At 41.8% G+C, this 19726-nt stretch overlaps 1 protein-coding gene across 2 annotated transcripts in view; it reads right to left on the bottom strand.

Annotated features, from left to right (window-relative positions):
- Window positions 1–19726, bottom strand: part of anapc2 (anaphase promoting complex subunit 2) — a 184346-nt gene that overhangs the window by 161349 nt on the left and 3271 nt on the right. The gene's annotated exons all lie outside the window — the stretch shown is intronic.

The raw sequence follows: 19726 nt of genomic DNA on the forward strand, positions 1-19726 counted from the left end.
ATTCCAAAAGCTTGGATATCAGACAATACATTTACTCAATCTTTACTCAATCACTCCATTTCTAAAACTTGGGAGTTAGGTATGAAGATTTCTTTGAAGAAAAAGAACTGTTCTGATATCATCTGTCAAGATGTTGCAAGAGAATCAGAGTGAATACCGCCAACAAAACTAGTTGGTCAGTCTGCATCTCCAGAGGAAGCACCTTCATAGTTGCCATAAGAATTAAAAATAATTACAATTTCATGAGCAGTAAAGAACTATTTCCTTCTTCTGAATGCAATACATTAACTTCCATCGATACTTGTAACACCATCTCATTTTGCCTCTTCCCCCCCTTGACAAAATAACTTCATGCATGTAGCATCGCTCGGATTCATGTTCATGAAACTTCTAACTGAAGACAAACGGTAACTGGTGAGGGATGTGGTAAATATATGATAAAAAGTAATGGGCTCATTTTCTGGATTAACAGGATATGACAAGTAGTAGTCCCCAGGGATCTGAACTAGTGCCTCAGTTTTTCATCATATATGGCTTGGATGTAAAAACAAGTGACAAATAGCAAAGACTGCATAAGACTAAATTAAGAGGCATAGGTGGTTGTGAAGAGACATTGACAGTGAATCGGCAAGGCAGATGGGAAGTACAAGGTCATTCTTTTTATTTTGAGACAAATTTTGAAAAGTTTTCCTCATGCTAAGAGTGTCAGAAAAAAGGAGGGACAAGGGGATGCAGTTGTCCATTCACACAAAACACTAAAAGCTAATACACAGGTGTGAAGAGTACAAAATATTAATGGAAAGTTGGCCTATAATCACAAGTTTGAATACAATAGCTAAGATGTTATGTTTCTCTTCTACTGATCATTGCGCAGATGCTTTTCAGTTTTGGACACTAAACCTCAGTAATTATGTTAGCCTGGAAGAGCGATGCATTATAGTTTCACCATAATGATATCAGAGTTAAAGAATTAACTTGCAGACGAGTAAATAACCTTGGCTTGTGTTCCCTTAAGTTTAAATTGGATATGCCCCCAGTTGAAGTCTTTAAAATGACATTAAAGCATCAGAGATCGACTATAGCTAAAGATTCCCTGATTAGAACAAGAAAGACAGACAATCTTAAACTGAACTTTAAGTCTCTTTTCCACAAAATTTAAGTAGAAATTTGTAAATCTCTCAATAAAGTTTGTGGATGCTGAGGGTTCAAGTGGAACTTTCTAGGTGGAGACCAATGGACCTTTGGGAAAGAACAAGGAAAGGGCCATCAAGGAACAAGTCTATCAAAGGACATGAATCAAACGGTAGGCAAACTGCAGGGCTATGGTTCTAATCATCTTGAATGCAGTTGAGTTACAGATGAGGTCCTTCTGTTCTTAATTGGGGGAGGAGAAAAGTGATTTACACAGCAAAGTTACAAGAAAAATTCAGCTTAGAGCACCAAAGGGCATTCCAGAGACACTAAAATAACTTGTTAGATACAGTCTCAGCATTTCTATTCTGTGCAGAGTTAGGCAGCCACAAACCTCCTTTCTACATGATATTAGCAAGACCAACAATCTCCTCACAACACATTTAAACAAACATTGCAACTTGTTTCACATTGCTAAGCGAAACCTAATGATCATCTTATGAAAAAAATAGTTGCTATTTTGATGGACAATTTGTGATTCATTTTGCTAGGGAAGCAGTTATAATTCAATGTCTAGGTTAATAATCCAAATAAAAGTTTCAACAGACATGATGTGAACGGTTGTGACACCACCAGGAATGAATCGCTCAGAGCAGGACTCAGTTATGTGGGAATGATCTGACTCGGATGGCCATCGTCATTATTTGAGGTGTTTCTAATGTTCCATTTGTGCTGCAAGGGGTGTTATGTTCCCTGGACTGTCCTCAAGCTGCTGAGGATTGTACATATTTTCTGTGGAAGGGTGAAACACAGGACTTCACCACTCAGATCAGTTACTTGGCTGTGCTTGATCTTTGTAGTCAGCCAGGAAGTGAGACATCAAGAGGTGGGGTTGTTCTCAGTTTGTAAAGTGTGCAGTCTGCTCCAGTGGGGTTGTGGAATTGGATTTTAGAGGAGTCAATGGGTCAATGAGAAAACTGCCAGCCAATAGGGCTTTTACCCCAGGGAAAGGTCCTTCTCCAACAGGAGGTTCAATAGCCATGACCGCCAGAAGCCTCTCAGCAATTTTATAGGGCTGGGACAGACTTCAGACGTCATCTATCTGGAACAGCAATGTCAGGAATTCCTATGGACTCATTGTACAAGTAGAGATCTACAAACCTGAACTACGTTAATACACAGAAAATTCCAACACTAAGTGTCAAGTCACAGTAAAGTTAGCTGCTGAAAACTGGATGTACTCAACAGACAATAGGTGCAGGAGTAGGCCATTCTGCCCTTCGAGCCTGCACCACCATTCAATATGATCATGGCTGATCATCCTCAATCAGTATCCTGTTCCTGCCTTATCTCCATAACCCTTGATTCCACTATCTTTGAAAGCTCTATCCAACTCTTTCTTAAACGAATCCAGAGACTGGGCCTCCACTGCCCTCTGGGGCAGAGTATTCCACACACCCACCACTCTCTGGGTGAAGAAGTTTTTCCTCATCTCTATCCTAAATGGCCTACCCCTTGTTTTTAAGCTGTGTCCTCTGGTTCGGGACTCACCCATCAGCGGAAACATGTTTCCTGCCTCCAGAGTGTCCAATCCTTTAATAATCTTATATGTCTCAATCAGATCCCCTTTCAGTCTTCTAAACTCAAGGGTATACAAGCCCAGTCGCTCCAATCGTTCAACTTAAGATAGTCCTGCCATTCCAGGAATTGACCTTGTGAACCTACGCTGCACTCCCTCAATAGCCAGAATGTCTTTCCTCAAATTTGGAGACCAAAACTGCACACAATATTCCAGGTGCAGTCTCACCAGGGCCCTGTACAGCTGCAGAAGAACCTCTTTGCTTCTATATTCAATCTCTCTTGTTATGAAGACCAGCATGCTATTAGCTTTCTTCACTACCTGCTGTACCTGCATGTTTGCCTTCATTGACTGGTGTACAAGACGACCCAGATCTCTTTGTACTGCCCCCTTACCTAACTTGACTCCATTGAGGTAGTAATCTGCCTTCCTGTTCTTGCCACCAAAGTGGATAACCATACATTTATCCACATTAAACTGCATCTGCCATGCACCTGTCCACTCATCTAACCTGTCCAGGTCACCCTGTAATCTCCTCACATTTCACCCTGCCACCCAGCTTTGTATCATCAGCAAATTTGCTAATGTTACTATTAATACCATCCTCTATATCATTAATATATATTGTGAAAAGCTGCTGTCCCAGCACTGATCCCTGCGGTACCCCACTGGTCACTTCCTGCCATTCCAAAAGGAGCCGTTTATCACTACTCTTGTTTCCTATCAGCCAACCAATTTTCAATCCAAGTCAGTACTTTGCCCCCAATACCATGTGCCCTAATTTTGCTCACTAACCTCCTATGTGGGACTTTATCAAAGGCTTTCTGAAAGTCCAGGTACACTACATCCACTGGATCTCCCTCGTCCTTCTTCAGAGTTACATCCTCAAAGAATTCCAGAAGATTAGTCAAGCATGATTTCCCCTTCATAAATCCATGCTGACTCTGACCTATCCTGTTACTACTATCCAGATGTGTCGTAATTTCATCCTTTATAATAAACTCCAGCATCTTTCCCACCACTGAGGTCAGACTAACTGGTCTATAATTTCCTGCTTTCTGTCTCACTCCTTTCTTAAGAAGTGATAAAACATTAGCCACCCTCCAATCCGCAGGAACTGATCCTGAATTTATCAAATTCTGGAAAATAATCACCAACGCATCCACGATTTCTCGAGCCACCTCCTTCAGTACCCTGGGATGTAGACCATCAGGCCCCGGGGACTTATCAACCTTCAGACCTAACAGTCTCTCCAACACCAATTCCTGGCAAATATAAATTCCCTTCGGTTCAGATCCTTCAGCCACTGTTACCTCAGGGAGATTGCTTGTGTCTTCCCCAGTGAACACAGATCTGAAATACCAACTGAAATAATAAAATTAAGAGTGACCATTTTCAATTCAGAGATGCATATAAACAAGAGAAATGGTTAACAAAGGTTCTACAGGAAGCACTAGTTAGTTCCACATAAGCTACTGAGAATCAGGAGACTGAAGACATACCTTGCTTTAACAACTATTTCATTGTACTTTAGTTCTGCAAAGTGGTGGTGAGGAAGTATAAAACACAAAGTGTGGCTTTGACTAAGAACCTTTCAACAGGAATAGATATTTAGACTTGAGTACAAGGCTGACATTTCAAAAAAATTATGCACAAGTTGTACTCGTGCTGGGCCATTGAACAGCACCTCCAATCCAGCAATTTACATTTTTATTGTTAGCCATTGCTCAAGCCATAATACTTTAGAGAGTTAGAAGGTTGTAAGTTAAGGTTCACCACCAGGGAAATGAGCACAACACCCACGATGAAACCATGGTGGAACATCGACAGCCCCATTGCTATACAAATGGAACACTACAAACAGCTCAAGTGATGACAGTGACCACCTCAATCAAAATATCCCCACATACTGAACTCCAGCCCTGAAAGATTCATTCCTGGTGGCATTACTGTCTTTGAGATGAGACATTACACAAAGGACATGTCTGCCCTCTCATGTGGAGGTAAAAGATCCCATAGGGTTTTACCTATTCAAAGTACTTCCTAGTGTCCTGAACCAACAACACAAAAACACATGCTCTGCTAAGTATTTTGACACTCTATTTGATTCTTCATATTATGTGTATGACATCCAGGCATAACTTTATTCAACCAATGTGGAGAAATAAACGATGAAGAGGAGTTGTTGGAGTTACAATTAGTGAAGTTTGTGAGCTCAAACTGTACTTTGTGACATTTCAACTAGCCTGTTTGAGAGTTGACAGGATGAGTTTTCCAGAGGATAATGGCAAAGTAAGGAATGACAAAGGCTGAATAAGGCGGAGAATACTTTGAAGATGGCTGTTCTTTTTAGAATTTCATAAATACATCTTGCTTACTGACCTTCTGGAGAGATTTTAAAGAAATTTAGAGAGAGATCAGAGTTTGAATTTCTCCTGCACACTTTTAAGAATTTTTCATGGAAATAATTTGACTCAAGTGTTGTCCATGTCCGGCAACACCACTAAATATTGGGAGGACTGAAACCATTGTGCTCCATAACTGTCACACATACCAGTTCACAGTCGTGACTCATTCATCTTATTGGCAACTGCACAAGGCTTATACAGACCATTCACAACCTTGGTATCATGATTCCAAGTTGAGCTTCTGATTATGTATCCATACCAAGTCCATCTACTTCCATCTCTATCGCTGCTTGACACTGCCTCTGCTGGTCACCGTCTCACTCACACTATTAATAGCTTTGGATAAGACAACTTCAATGCTCTCCACACCAGTCTCTGACCCTCCATAAACTTACACGAACATCTGCCGCTCAATTCCAACTTGGCGCCAAATTCTGTTCACCCATCACTGACCAACTGTCATTACTGTCTACAGGAATAGTGCCAGAAGACTGGAGGATAGCAAGTGTTGTCCCCTTGTTCAAGGAGGGGAGTAGAGACAACCCTGGTAATTTTAGACCTGTGAGCCTTACTTTGGTTGTGGGTAAAGTGTTGGAAAAGGTTATAAGAGATAGGATTTATAATCATCGAGAAAGGAATAAGTTGATTTGGGATAGTCAACGTGGTTTTTGAAGGGTAGGTCGTGCCTCATAAACCTTATTAAGTTCTTTGAGAAGGTGGCCAAACTAGTGGATAAGGGTAAAGCAGTTGATGTGATGTATATGGATTTCAGTAAGGCGTATGATAAGGTTTTGCATGGTAGGCTATTGCACAAAATATGGAGGCATGGGATGGAGGGCGATTTAGCGGTTTGGATCAGAAATTGGCCAGCTGAAAGAAGACAGAGGGTAGTGGTTGATGGGAAATGTTCATCCTCGAGTTCAATTATTGGTGGTGTACCACAAGGATCTGTTTGGGGGCCACTGTTGTTTGTCATTTTTATAAATGACCTGGATGAGGGCAGAGAAGATGGGTTAGTAAATGTATGGATAACACTAAAGTCGGTGGAGCTGTGGATAGTGTTGAAGGATGTTGCAGGTTACAGAGGGACATAGATAAGCTTCAAAGCTGGGCTGAGAGGTGACAAATGGAGTTTAATGCAGAAAAAGTGTGAGGTCATTCACTTTGGAAGGAGCAAGAGGAATGCAGAGTACTGGGCTAACGGCAAGATTCTTGGTAGTATAGATGATCAGAGAGATCTGTGTCCATGAACAGCGATCCCTGAAACTTGCCACCCGGGTTGAGAGGGTTGTTCAGAAGGCATATTATTGGTAGAGGGATTGAGTTTGGGAGCCATGAGGTCATATTGCAGCTGTACAAAACTCTGATACGGCCGCACTTGGAGTATTGCATACAGTTCTGGTCACCACATTATAGGAAGGATATGGAAGGATACAGAAGGGATACGGAGGTTTACTAGGATGTTGCCTGGTGTGGAGGGAAGGTCTAATGAGGAAAGGCTGAGGGACTTGAGGCTGTTTTCGTTACCAAGAGGTGACTTAATTGAGACATATACGATAATCAGAGGTTTAGATAGGGTGGACAGTGACAGCCCTTTTCCTCCAATGGTGATGGTGAGTAAGAGAGGACATAGTTTTAAATTGAGGGGTGACAGATATAGGACAGATGTCAGAGGTAGTACTTTACTCAGAGTAGTAGGGGCGTGGAATGCCCTGCCTGCAATAGTAGACTTGCCAACTTTAAGGGCATTTAAATAGTATTTGGATAAACATATGGATGAAAATGGAATAATGTAGTTTAGATGGGCATCAGATTAGTTTCACAGGTCAGCGCAACATTGAGGGCCAACGGGCCTGTACTGTGCTGTAATGGTCTATGTTCTAACAATCCCTCTTTGTCTGGTAAAGTCTTCAATCTCAAAATGTTTATTATTGCTTTGAAACCCCTCCACTGCCTCCTTATTTCAGTAACTTCCTCCAGTCCAACTTCAAGATCTCTCTAGCAACTGTTGATTTTCACACATCCCCAAACTTAAACTCAACCTTGACTTCAACGACTTGGGCTCTGATGATCGGATTTCCTCCCTAAACCTTCATCTCTCTTGTCTGCTTCCCTCCCTTCAGGACACCCTAAAAATCTACCATTTTGCCAAGCTTTGGTCAGCAATCTTAAAATCTTTGTAGCTCAATGCCATATTTGGTATTTGATGAAACTCCAGTGAAAAAATGCCATGGGACTCCTCTATATGTGAAAAAATCCAAAGAAGAAAATGTCTTAGAATAGAAGAATCCCTACAGTTTGGAAACAGGCCCTTTGGCCCATCAAATCTATACCTACCCTCTTGAAGAGAAACCCATAGAGACCCATTCCCCTATTACTTTACATTTCCCCTGACGAATGCACCTAACCTACACATTTCTGAACACGATGGGCAATTTAGTATGACCAATTCACTGAAACTGCACATCTTTGGACTGTGGGAGGAAACCAATGCAGACACGTACAGAATGTGCATACTCCACACAGACTGCCACCTGAGGCTGGAATCGAACCCGGGTCCCTGGCGCTGAGAGGCAACATAGAGTCATAGAGGTGCACAGCACAAAAACAGACCCTTCAGTTCAACTCACCCATGTCAACCAGATATCCCAACCTAATCTAGTTCTATTTGCCAGCACTTGGCGCATATCCCTCTAAATCCTTCCTGTTCATATACCCATCCAGATGCCTTTTAAATGTTGTAATTGTACCAGCCTCCACTACTTCCTCTGGCAGCTCATTCCACTCACACACCAAACTCTGCTTGAAAACATTGCCCCTTACGACCCTTTTAAATTTTATCCCCCCTCACGCTCAACCTATGCCCTCTATTTCTGGACTCCACCACCCCAGGGAAAAGACCTTGTCTATTAATCCTATCCATGCCACTCATGATTTTACAAGCCTCTATAAGGTCAACCCTCAGCCTTCGACACTCCAGGGAAAACAGCCCCAGCCTATTCAGCCTCTCACGATAGCTCAACTCCTCCAACCCTGGCAACATCCTTGTAAATCTTTTCTGAACCCTTTCAAGTTTCACAACATCCTTCCAATTGAAAGGTTATCAGAATTGCACGCAATATTCCAACAATGGTCTAACCAATGTCCTGTACAGCCGCAACATGACCTCCCAACCCCTGTACTCAATACTCTGACCAATAAAGGAAAGCATACCAAACGCCTTCTTCACTCTCCTTCACTCGACTCCACTTTCAAGGAGCAATGAACCTGCACTCCAAGGTCTCTTTGTTCAGCAACACCCCCACGGACCATACCATTAAGTGTATAAATCCTGCTAAAATTTGCTTTCCCAAAATGCAGCACCTTGCATTTATCTGAATTAAACTCCATCCGCCACTTCTCAGCCCCTTGGCCCATCTGGTCCAGATCTCGTTGTAATCGGAGGTAACCTTCTTCGCTGTGCACTACACCTTCAATTTTGGTGTCATCTGCAAACCTCCTATGTTCATATCCAAATCATTTATATAAATGACGAAAAGTACCGATCCTTGTGGAACTCCACTGGTCACAGGCCTCCAGTCTGAAAAACAACCCTCCACCACCACCCTCTGTCTTCTACCTTTGAGCCAGTTCTGTATCCAAATGGCTAGTTCTCCCTGTATTCCATGAGGTCTAACCTTGCCAACCAGTCTCCCATGGGGAATCTCGTCAAACGCCTAACAGAAGTCCATATAAATCAAATCCACTGCTTTGCCCTCATCAATCCTCTTTGTGACTTTTTCAAGAAACTCAATCAAATTCATGAGACATGATTTCACCATGCACAAAGCCATGCTGATTATCCCTAATCAGTCCTTGCCTTTTCAATTACGTGTAAATCCTGCCCCTCCGGATTCCCTCCTATCACTGGCCAACCACTGATGTCAGGCTCACTGGTCTATAGTTCCTTGGCTTGTCCTTACACACTTTCTTAAATGGTGGCACTACATTAGCCAACCTACTGTCTTCTGGCACCTCACTTGTGACTATTGATGATAAAAATATCTCAGCAAGAGGCCCAACAATCACTTCCCTAGTTTCCCCCAGAGTTCTAGGGTACACCCGATCCGGTCTTGCATGCAGTGCATTTTTACGTAGTCTCCTGAACGGGGAGCAGACTTCACAGAAAACCCTAAGCCCCAGAGAAAATCAATTAACCAAATAATCAATTTTCCGAACGAAGTAGTGCCCACCCATCTCGTTCTGATAATCCAAGTTCCTCGGTATACTATCTCTGGACTCTCATTTCTGAAGGCCTTCCCATTTTCCAGCGGTTCCTTTACTTGTGAACATCTGCCCCAACTTTTGAAAGTTCTTGCCTAATATCGTCAAAATTGGCCTTTCACAAATTTACAACTTCAACTTTTAGGTCTGGTCTCTCCTTTTCCATCACTATTTTAAAATTAAAAGAATTATGGTCACTGGCCCCAAAGTGCTCCCCCACTGATACCTCAGTCACCTGCCCTGCCTTATTTCTCAAGAGTAGGTCAAGTTTTGCACCTTCTCTAATAGGTACATCCACATACTGACTCAAAATTTTCTTGCACACTCTTAGCAAATTCCCCTCCCTTAACACTATAGCAGTTCCAGTCTATGTTTGGAAAATTAAAATCCCCTACCATAACCACCTTATTATTCTTACAGATAACTGAAATCTCCTTACAAATTTGTTTCTCATTTTTCTGCTGACTATTAGGAGATCTATAATACAACCCCAACAAGGGATCATCCCTTTCTTATTTCTCAGTTCCACCCAAATAATGCGTTTCCGGGAATATCCTGCCTCAGTACAGCGGTATTCCTATCCTTTATCAAAAACGCCACTCCCCCTCCACTGTTGCCTGCCTTTCTGTCCTTCCTGTAGCATTTGTATCCTGGAATATTAAGCTGTCAGTCTTGTCCATCCCTGAGCCATGTTTCTGTAATTGCTATGATATCCTAGTCGCATGTTCCTAACCATGCCCTGAGTTCATCTGCCTTCCCTGTTAGGCCCCTTGCATTGAAATAAATGCAGTTTAAATTATCAGCCCGACTTTGATCTCTGTTTTGTTCCTGCCTGCCCTGGCTGTTTGACTCACTTCTTTCCTCAACTGTACCAGTCTCAGATAAATCTCTTTCCTCACTATCTCCCTGGCTCCCCCCTTCACTAGTTTAAATCCTCATGAGCAGCTCTAGCAAGTCTCCCTGCCAGTATATTAGTCCATTTCCAATTCAGGTGCAAACCATCATTCTGGTACAGGTCACTTCTACCCTAGAAGAAGAGATTCTAATGATCCAAAAATGTGAATTAGGAGATCTATAATACAACCCCAATGTGAATCTTTCTCCCACACACCAGCTCCTCAGCCACGCATTCATCTGCTCCGTCCTCCTATTCCTAACCTTTGAGCCACCCCTTGGTGTATAAATCCAACTTGCTACTGTCACATTGCTGATTGAGAGATGCAGATATGCACAAATGGCCATTTTATAAAATTATTTAATGAGAATTGGATGTCATTAGAGTATCTGTTTCCATTCCTAACTGCCCTTGAATTAAGTGACTCGCTCTGTCAGTTCAGAAGGTAGTTACGATTCAACCATACTGATGTAGGTCTGGAGTCACATGTAGGCCAGACCAAGTAAGGATGGCGCATTTGTTCCCTTATTACAACGTTAGATTGCAGTGCTGTTTCCTGACAAATGTGATACAGGGTCCCTCTATGGTTGATTCTGCTCTGCACTGGAATTCAGAATAAGTGATTTTATTAATGAATCCATAAACATGTAGGGAGGGTAAAGTATGAAACCCTGCTTTCCCTTATAAAAACAAGGTAGTATTAAGATTCATTTACTTTTTATTACATTATTGTTTATTCAGTTACAATACAGTCATACATTGTTGATATTGTAGTTTTATGCACAGTATACACAAAGCACAGATATCAAGCAAGAGGGAGGACATCTCAAATAGAGACAGAGATGTACAGGATGGAAACAGACCCTTTGGTCCAACTCATCCATACTGACTAGATATCCTCCTTTAATCTACCCCCATTTACCAGCATTTGGCCCATACCCTCTAAACCCTTCCTATTTATATACCCATCCAGATCCCTTTTAAATGTTATAACTGTACTAGCCTCCACCATTTCCTGTGGTAGCTCATTCCATCCATGCACCACTCTCTGCATGAATCTGTTGCCCCTTAGGTCCCTTTTAGATCTTTCCCCTCTCACCTTAAACCTACCCTTTCTAGTTCTGGACTCCCCAACCCCAGGAAAAGACCTTGCTATTCACCCTATCCATGCCCCTCATGATTTTATAAATCTCTATAAGGTCACCCCTCAGTCTCCAACACTCCAAAGAAAATAGCCCCAGCATATATGGACTCTCCCTATAGCTCAAACCCTTGAACCCTGGCAAAACCCTTGTAAATCTTTTCTGAATCCTTTCAGGAGGGAGACCAGAATTGAATGCAGTATTCTAAAAGCGGGATAACCAGTGCCCTGTACAGCTGCAACATGACACCTCAAATCCTATACTCAGTGCACTGATCAATAACGGAAAACATACCAAATGCCTTCTCCACTGTCCCATCTATCTGCAACTCCACATTCAAGGAACCTGCACTCCAAGATCTTTGTTCAGCAACCCTCCCCATGATCTTACCATTAAGTGTATAAGTCCTGCCCTGACATGCCTTTCCAAAATGCAGCAGCTCACATTTATCTGAACTTCATTAGCCACTCTCCAGCCTATTGGCCCATCTGAACAAAGTCCCATTGAGCTGAGGTAACAATCTTCACTGACCACTACACTTCCAATTTTGGTGTCATCTGCAAATTTACGAACCTTACCTCCTCTGTTCACATCCAAATTATTTATATAAATGACAAAAAAGCATTGGAGCTAGTACTGACCCTTGTCGCACAATGCTGGTCACAGGCCTCCATTCTGAAAAGCAACCATCCACCACCACCCTCTGTCTCCCCAACTTCACATTAGTTCAGCACCTAAATAGCTAGTTCTCCCTGTATTCCATGTGATCTAACCTTGCTAACCAGTCTACCATGAGGAACCTATCAAACACCTTCCTCAAGTCCATTATAGATCACATCTATCGCTCTGGCTTCATCAATCCCTCTTTACAACTTTTTTTAAAATTAGAATAGATTCCCTACAGTGTGGAAACAGGCCATTCGACCCAACAAGTCCACACCGATCCTCCGAAGAGCAACCCCACTCAGACCTATTTCCAGCTGACTAATACACCTAAGACTATGAGCAATTTAGAATGGCCAATTCACCTGACCTGCACATCTTTGGACTGTGGGAGGAAACCCACGTAGACACAGGGAGAATTACAAACTCCACACAGACAGTCGCCCAAGGCTAGAAACGAGCCCAGGGTCCCTGGCACTGTGAGGCAGCAATACTAACCACTGAGCCCAGAAAACTCAACCAAGTTAGTGAGGCATGACTTCGCACACACAAAGCCATATTGACTATTCCAAATCAGTCCTTGCCTTTTCAAATAGAGGTAAATCCTGTCCTTCAGTATCCCCTCTAACAACTTGCCCACCACTGATGTCAGACTCACTTGTCTATAGTTCCCTGGCTTTTCCTTACCACCTTACTATTTTTCTTTTCAGAATTTAATGCTTTCATCAGTTCCTAGATATCAAGTGGAATAAAGTGAGAAGAGAATCTTACACTTGTAAATGACATGCTAATTGTAAATGACAACGCAATGTTGGCATTCGTTTGTGAGCAGTTTTGTGCTCTGTATAAAAAGAAAGATGCGCTGGCATTGGACGGGGTCCAGAGGAGGTTTACAAGAATGATCCCAGAGATGAAAGGTTTATCATATCGGGGCAGTTGAGGTCTCAGAGTCCATACTCAATGGCTTATAGGAGGATGAGGGAGAATTTAATTGAAACTCACAGGATATCGAGAGGCCCAAGTACAGTGCATGTGCAGAAGATAATTGCATTGCTAGGACAGACTTGGAATCAGGGGCACAGCTTCACGAAGAAGGGATGATCCTTTAGAGATGAGGAGGAATGCCTTCAGCCAGAGGGTGGTGGCTCTGTGGAACTCATTGCCACAAAAGGCAATAGAGACCAAGTCATTCAGTGTATTTAAGACCAAGATACATTTGTTACGAAGCTGTAGAAGTGTACTGTACCTTTAAGAGAGTTAAAAGCTATCAGTGACAGCACCAAGTGCTCTCAATAAGATAGAGTGTAAACATGTGGCCCAGCTACTGGGGTAGCTGGTTGCCTGGAAACAAAAAAAAAAGATTTAAATTAGGCCAATCAGTTTAAATTATACGCCGAAAAATACCAAACTCCAATCCATTTGAATGGAGTATATTGACAATCTGAAAAGCCTCGAGTCAATCCGATGCTTTGGGGGGTATAAGACTGGGGAAAACTGAGCAGTTGAGAGGAGAACTGCCAAGCTACCAGCATGTAAAAGGTCTGCGCGAGATATGATCAGCCATGATCATATTGAATGGCAGTGCAGGCTCGAAGGGCTAAGTGGCCTACTCCTGCACATATTGTCTATATAGTTCTCTTAAAAGTACCTTCACCAATCAGTAACCTATGAAGCAGAATCCCTGAGAAGAAAAAACCAAAATACCAAGAAGAACGAAAGCTGCCTGGTTTTGAGATAAGAAGTTTTGTTTTGTAAATCGTAATCGGAGGTTTTATCAGACTAGTATTGTAGAAGGGGCAGGTAAAAGATAGGTTAGAGTAAGGAGTTGTAAATAGTTGTTAGTTAATTATTCTCTGTTATACTTTATTTCTTAAAGTTATAAATTTCTACTTTAAATATTTCTTCGCCTCTCGAATTTTCACAGATTACCGCACGGGATGAATCTTTTCTGTGTTGCTGGCTTACATTAAGCAGGAGAGTTTACCCCTGAGAGTAACAGGTTCCTGATTAGTAAGGAATCAAGGATTATGTGGAGAAAGCAGTAAATGGAGCTGAGAAACATATTAGCCATAATGAAATGACAGGACTGACCCGATGGGTTGAATGGCCTCATTCTGCTCCTATATCTTATGATGTATATTTACAGGGCAGCACAGGGAATTATGAGCAACACAGATTTCAATCCTTCTGGCTGCATATCAGACTGAGCTTGATCACCATTGTTCGTGTTCTCAATGTGTTACAAATTATAAAAATTAACCTCATCTCATTATATAGCCCCCATGCCACAAGTCATTTTATTTTGTCTGGGCTCCGACTTCCCAATTCCACACTAATTGGACAGTTACACAACACCAGGGATATTCAAGAGTCCTGATAACAAGACACTTTCACGATTTAAACCTGTGGCCCTGCAACATGACATTTAAGACAGGTTGACCTCAAAGACGATCCCGCAGGATTGCCACAGTACTGCTAGAGCATTATCACCTGTATTAAGCTATCCATTCACTAATACCAACTGTTCAGAGTCACACTAGGAAACCACACCATTATTTATGTCACCCCAACGAGAAGCAACCTTTGCACTTGAAGCTTTAGTCACGTATCATTAACAGAAATGACTTTCACCCCTCAGGATGACTCACCAAATCGTTGTGATCCAATCAAGTGATTCTAGACACCGGATGAGGTCGCACAGAATATCACCAGGTTCACAGCTCATATTTTTTTCCGTACTGAAATTCAGTTGCCTGAGCAACTGATGAAATGGAAAACATATCAATCTGAACTTCTTAAATAAATGACTGTGTATTCCTCTCGACTTTGAACTATTCTAAAACATTTTAAGAATAAATACCTTTATTCATAAATGCTCCAACTGTTTGTCAATCAGGACAAAATTATTTTTCCCATATCAAAGCAAATTGTCAAACAGCAAGAAATACAGTGAGAAGCTGTGGAGATAACCTCTTTATTGTCAAATTTAAATTAAATGCACAACTTATCAATACCATAAAAGAAATTAAGAAGCATTTCCAGTAAAGAAAGTCAATATCAGCACCACCAAGGCATAAGTACATGTACCGAGCCCCAGACAGCAAATCTCACATCACAATGCCCACTTCTCACAATGGCAATGCATTTCCCAACACACCCATTATCTATTGAAGATGAAACATGCATCTGACAATACCTGCCTTTACATTTTGTTCTTTGAAATGTCCCAGCATACATTTCTCACACACAGGTGTACCTTACATTCAAATATGGCTTTCACCTACAACTGTGAACATCTCTATTGACCACTCCTCTTGCACATGTGTACTTCATGTAATTTATCTCATTGCAAATAGCAAACCAAAAAATAATGGATCAGCACTTGACATTATTTTCATTTCAGCCTGAGAACTCCAACAGGAGAGGGAGATGCTCTGTAATATTCTGAACAAATGGTCTCAGAGGAAAGTTTCCACTATTTGGTACAGTAGTAGTGTCCCTACCTCTGAGCCAGAATTAAGTCCCACTCAATCTAGAGCTGTGTAATAATATACCAGAACAGAGTGATTTAATACGTCTATTCAACAAATCATGTTAGTTAATGGGCTCTTGTACTGTAGTGGCAGTATCCAGAGGATGAGCCAGCTGACCACTGCACCATGGTCATTCAAGAGGGGGGAGCAAAAAGTCAAGTGGCAATTATAGGGCATTCGACAATGAGGAGGATAGATAATATCCTTTGCAAGCTGGATAGGGAGTCACGCATGGTGTGTTGCCTGCTCGGTGCCAGGGTGCAGGCCATCTCTGACCAGCTTGAATGCATGTTGGCTGGCGGGGTGGGGGTGGGGAATCCAGTTATGATGATCCATGTTGGGATAACAACATAGGCAAGGATAGGATGGAGGACCTGTTTGGGGATTATCAAGCATTAGGAACAAAATTCAGGAACAGGTCCTTGAGGGTCATAATCTCCAGATTATTGACTGAGCTACGTGCAAATTGGGTTAGGGATTAGAAAATTAGGGAAGTATACACTAAGTGGCTAAAGTGGTGTGGGAAAGAGGGCTTCCATTTCATGGAACATTGACATCAGTTTTGGAACCAGAGGGATCTGTACCGTTGGGACGTTCTGCACCTGAACCAATCTAGAACCAGCATTCTAGTGAAAAGGATAAATAGGTTGGTCACTAGGACTTTAAACTTGTGAGGTGGGGAGGACGGAAAAGGGAAAGTGACAGCAAAAATTATGATAAATAAAAGGGTAAGCAGCAGGTTAGCATGTCGACAGGAAGATTTAAGTTCAAGGCAGACCATGAAAGAGGCAAAAAGGAAGGATAACGCAGGAGAGATTACAGATGTTGGAAATCATAAGGGTAAGAAAGTTGGTGTAAAGGCACTTTACCGGAATGCTCGTGGCATTCATATGAAAGCTCATGGGTTAACTGCTCAAATCATTGCGAATGAATATGATTTGGTAGCCATTACGGAGACATGGTTACAGGATGGTCACGACTGGGAGCTAAATACCCAGGGGTACCTGACTATTCGGAAAGACAGACAGGATTGTAAGGGAGGTGGTGTAGCTCTGATATTCAAGGATTACATCCATCCGGTGCTGAGAATGAGGCTAAATCCATTTGGGCGGAAATTAGAAATTCTAAGAAGAAAATCACTGATAGGCATAGTTTATAGGCCACCAAATAATAACATCACATTGGGGTGGACAATAAACAAAGAAATAACTGATGTCTGTAAAAATGGTACAGCAATTAGCATGGGGGATTTTAATCTACATGTAATTTGGTTGAAATCTTCATTCATTCACCCTTCCATTGATTCATAACGACAGCTTCCCAAATCCACAGCCTCTGCCACCCAGGACAAGGGCAACGGATGCATGGGAATACTACAACCTGCAAATTCCCCTTCAAAACACATATCCTAATTTGGAAGACTATTGCCAAGCCTAACTGCAGCTAAGTCAAAATCCTGAAACTCCAATCCTGACAATATTGAGGTCAGGATTCAAAATTCACAGAAGCAACATACAAGCATACCATATTAAAGCAGGCCACATAAAATAAAGATACGGTGAAATACTCGACAAAGGACCCAAATTGATTTACATTATGGGTCCTCCATTGTCCACATGAAGCGGAACAATGGCTGGTTCAGGCTTCTTAATGGTATCGGGAAAGCAGTGGAGCATAGAAGAGGAGCTGCTCCTCAAATCACTGATTCTATCGCACCCATGCTGACAGACCAGCTCATTCCTTCTACCCCATGCTTGCTGCTTCACCAAAAACAGCACCTATGATTAGAGGGAGCAGCAAAGGGATAAGGGGAAAATCTTATGGCTGGAGGAGCTGGAACAAGAGCTAAGGAGAAACAAGAATTAAAGCTACAAATAAATGCTGCTCCAAGTTGAAATTACTATTATTTCCAAGCAGAACCACAGTATTTGGGAGTCAATGGATAGCTGACACCACTCTTTCTCCTTTGGGATTTTGTTTTTTTTTTAAAAAGTGCTTTCAGGGTGTTTTTGAGTGGGAAAGATGGGAGGGGAGGAAAGAGGTTTTGGTAGCGGCCAGGGTCAATGCATTGAGGGAAGTCTATTTCTAATTATCAAAAATAAATAGTCCACACCCCATCCCCTCACAGTAACAACATCTCTGCCAATTAACTTTCAAAATGAAGAGAAACAAAAGCAAACTGGGTTCTCAGCACAACCACCAGATCAAGAGGACAGGGATGCCAAGATGCCAATGAATACTGTGCAGCTCCAGCTACGAATTGTTAAAAACATTGCAGATTTTCCATTATTTTTATTTTATTCTTTTATCAATTTTGGATTTGTAGCTGTGAACTGTAAGATAAAGATGGCTTTTGGAACTAAGGGCAACAGCTTTTGTTAAAAAGGAAATGAAACCACACAAGCCTTTTTTTAAACTCATGAGCAAGGTCGGGAAGTTAATTGCAGATTGGTTCCTGATCAAAAAGATTCTGCATTTGCTTCAACACTAGGGGAGAGCATTATGGTTAAACAGATGATAGTAGTTAGCTATTAAGGAGGTCAGTCCCTGGGACAAAAACAAATTGCTGGGAAACCTCAGCAGGTCTGATAGCATCTCAGGAGAGAAAAGGTTTCAGGTCAACTGAGCCTTCTTCAGAACTGACTGAAGCTAAGATGAGGTGGGAGGAGGGAGTAGGAGTAAATAATCGGTGGAGATGAGAGAGAGAAAAAGAGAGAGACATAGAGAAAGAGAAAAATAATCAGTTGGGCAGATAAAGGAAAGGGTAAAGATCAGCTTGGGAGAATCAATAACTGTTAGCAGAGACAATTAGAGGCTGAAGATGGTTCATTTCAGGTAGCAACTTATTCGATGACAAGGCCTGGTGTATATGCATTAGGGTAAGAACAAAACTCGTGGTGCTCAGGCCCTAAAATTGTTGAACTTGATATTGAGTCCAGAAGGCTGCAGGGTTTCCAAGCAGAAAATGAGATGTTGTTCTTCTAGTTTGCGCCAAGCTTCGTTGGAACACCGCAGCAAGCCTGAGACGGAGATTTTGACCAGGGAGTATGGTGGTGTGTTGAAGTGACATGCAGTCAAAATCTCAGGATCATTTCCCAGTCCCTGGGAATTAGTTCCAGTGTGCTTCAGAGACACCTTAAACCCAAGCAGATGGCAGGCATCGAATAATAGCCGAGACATTGCAGAGGAGACAGTCAGAAAGGAGACAAAATTGGACCTGGTTCCTTTTTTATTCACTCATGGGATGTGGGCATCTCTAGCTATTACTGGCCATCCATAATTGCCTAGAAGGCAGTTAAGGGTCAACCACGTTGAACTGTGTTTCCTATGAGAAGGATTCTGCATGTTGATGTCAAAGCCCCCTACCTGACAGTTCTTGAAAGTTCAGAGACTGGAAACCTAAATATTTCTGCCTTTATCTGGTCAACATCTTCAGAACATCAACTGACAACCCACTATCTATGCCTGTAAAATAACACATCTTAAGTAATATGGTCAGTTTTATTATTTTCTTTTAGGGTTTAAAGCACAAACCAATTAGGTTACTTTGTTGTTTAAGTTTTGCTCTATTGTAGTTACTATACTGTTAATAAATTACCAAGTCTTTTGTTTAAGATACAAACTGGTGACTCTCTGACTGGTTATTCAAAAGTGCGGTTAGGAACCACTGAGTTCAACTTTGAGGACTGCAAATACAGTGGTAAAAAGGCAGACTTGTTTCAGCTGCCTATCTTCCCTTTCATAACATAATTTGCATGAGCACGAGAGCGCAAGAGCACAGGAGAGAGAACATGAAACAGAGAACAAGCGAGCGAGAGCGAAAGCAAGGGGAAAACTAGGGAGATTATCTAAGGAATGAGACAGGAGATTGAGAAAGCATAAGGCCCCTCACAGTGAAACAGAATGTGAGTAAAAATTGCTAACTTGCAGCTTAATTCATCATCGATAGAATTTCTCAACTTACATTTTTCCGTCTTCAAAACCCTCCTTTTGTGCTTGGCTTTCAAGCAGATAAACTATAGCTGAAACATTAAAGCTGATCTTGAGTCTGATTTAAATATCAGTGACAAGACGACAATAACAGGGTGAGTGGAAATCACTAAATGAATAAA

This window comes from Chiloscyllium plagiosum, unplaced genomic scaffold (genome assembly GCF_037043375.1).
Source record: "Chiloscyllium plagiosum isolate Xiang-an unplaced genomic scaffold, Cpla_swu_hap1 HiC_scaffold_21, whole genome shotgun sequence".
NCBI classification, from domain to species: Eukaryota; Metazoa; Chordata; class Chondrichthyes; order Orectolobiformes; family Hemiscylliidae; genus Chiloscyllium; species Chiloscyllium plagiosum.